This window comes from Scleropages formosus, chromosome 9 (assembly GCF_900964775.1).
Source record: "Scleropages formosus chromosome 9, fSclFor1.1, whole genome shotgun sequence".
Taxonomy (NCBI): domain Eukaryota; kingdom Metazoa; phylum Chordata; class Actinopteri; order Osteoglossiformes; family Osteoglossidae; genus Scleropages; species Scleropages formosus.
In genome coordinates this window covers 4984621-4987290 of record NC_041814.1, presented here as the reverse complement: position 1 = coordinate 4987290, position 2670 = coordinate 4984621, and positions in this window count along the sequence as shown.

Below are 2670 nucleotides of genomic sequence, written 5' to 3'. Positions count from 1 at the left end.
GTCGCGGGGAACCGGAGCCTACCCGGTAACACAGGGCATAAGGCCGGAGGGGGAGGGGACACACCCAGGACGGGATGCCAGTCCGTCACAAGGCACCCCCCCCGCGGGACTCGAACCCCAGACTCACCGGAGAGCAGGACAGCGGTCCAACCCACCGCCCCCCCCCAACTGTGAAATAGTTTACCAGTTATTGTCAGAAATGCCCTGTCTGGCTCAGTCTTCAAATCTAGACTTACATGTTCAATCAAGCATATCACTGTGAAATTTAAATCCACTTTACCAAAATGTATTACATTTCTTTCATTAAGTTACTAATTACTAACAATTTCTTCTTGTTGAGCATTGTTTCCCTACAATAAGACCTGAGGAGGCTGGCCAGCCGTTACAGAAGCACCCCATGCTGACTGAAGACGATGAGCAATCACCATGATGAATGAGACGTACCTTGCTGAACTCAGAAATCAAGCTACCATATAGCAACAATGTCATTGTTACCTGTAAACTGACTTAGAAGTCTTATTTAACCTAGAATGCCCAGGAGGGGTAGGCAACCACTGGCAGTTGGACCCCAGAAGTGTATTTTTCTCCTTCGATTTTCAGTTGGTAGTTTTTGTTCCTTTCCTCTGTGGCCAGTAGGTATAGATATACAGTAGCTTTATAAAAATTTGTATCACGCTACTTGCTACTTGTTATATAACTTGTTTCTTTGCCTGTGTCACTGCGTGAGAAGAGCCTCTATAAAAATACATTGAAACTGAAATTGAACTGTTGCCTTGCTAGTTTACTACCAAATTAGTTTGACTTGGTCTGTAGAATCTAACTAGCTGTAGTTTTATGTCTCTTGTGATTTTGAGCATGTGAGCTGACTGAAATTTTTCATTTGTTAGTTGTTTGAATAGTGTTAATTTGTGTCTTGGTTTTCTTTTTATGGGACTCTAGTGCAGTATTTTGGTATAATGATTTGTAACTTAAAAGTTTTTTGTTAGATTCCTGTTCCTGTTACTGCTGTATTGCTGTTGAGTAATGCAGTTGATTTGACCTGCTCCAGAATAGATAGCCTGCTGTATAAACAGCAATATATAAACATTGTTAAATTGCTTGTGATAAAGGGACCAGCTAAGTGGCAGTCTTATTACAATAAATGTTCATTCAGGGTTGCAGGTAGTATAGAGGTTACTGATATCCCCTTGCTATCAATGCACATGAGTCTGAATCCTTGCTTCTCCTATATGACCCTTGATCAAGATACTCAAACCCTGAATTTATGCAATAAAAATTACCCAGCTGTAAAAATAGTAAATAATTATAAGTTGCCTAGTAAACAACTCTGACATTTTAAGTTGCCTCAAACAAAGGCATTAGCTAAATGACAGAAATAGCAATCTTTGTTTTGTATTTTTTGGACTGTCTGACTGAAAATATCAAATTTAATTGACACAACAGATTTAATTTATTGAAAATATATTTAGAATTCTTTTTCTCCATGTTTTTAAACTATAGTCACTGTAACCTTGTTAGTGGTTTGATAAAAACCTCATTTGAAAATTTGTGTGATGAACATCGGTCCGTAAAGTGGAAAGAAACTAAGTTTACTTAAGACTCACATGTCTGCAACTATGTCTCTCTTTGCTATAATGTAATGCACAAATTGTATTTTCTCTGAGACGTACATTGCTTTGAGAAAAGTGTCTGCTAAATGAGTAAATGTAAATGCAAATTTGAATCACAGTAACTTCAGCAGATTTTTAGTATTATTTAGGTGCAATAATTTTTCAACAAGTATATCACCAAAACAGGATTTTGCATTTTGGACAGCAAGTAGCATAGGACTTTAGAGTTGTTATCTTGTAGTCAAAAGGTCTGAATCCGCTATATTCCCTTTGTTCAAGGTACTTATCCTGAGATATTACATTAAAATAAGTCAAATAAATGGCTAGTAGCAAAACTGCAAATTGCCAGTAGTCTAGTGTACAAACCAAAAGTTGTAAAATGACTTGGACATATATGGTAGCTAAAATAAAGAAATATTGTAAACTGCAATGTTTCATGGGTGATAATTTATTTATTTTAGCCCAAAAATTGTTTAGTTAAAATACTGCAAAAATACAAATTCATTGAGTAAAAAATTATTTGGATGAAATGTACAAACTGCATTTTTGCCTTTTAGAATGCAAACAGTTGGTATTATACAGTATAAGAAATTTGTAATAGCATCATGTTACACTTTATTCTTTAAAGTCTACATTGCATCTGTTTATCAGTGCATTGTGAACTCAACAGGGCTATAAGCTCTGATTTCCATTACATTACAAAGTGAGAGACAAGGCTGGGTTTTAAGAGAGTTGCTTCATAACTGCATTATTAATGCAAGAGTAAGCTAAGCAAGCTACACATAAAAGTGCCAAAAATCAAGCAGTGCAAAACTACGTATTTTGCTCTTTATTATTCAATTAAAGGGGGCTGTAGCAGCGCAGTGGCACAGTGGGCTTTGCTGGGTCCTGCTCTCTAACAGGTCTGGGGTTCAAATCCTGCTTGGGGTGCCTTGTGACAAACTGGCATCCTGACCTAGGTGCGTCCCCTCTCCCTCCAGCCTTGTGCCCTGTGTTGCTGGGTTAGGCTCCAGTTCACTGTGATCCTGCTTGGGGTGCGTGTGTGTGTGTGTGTGTGTGT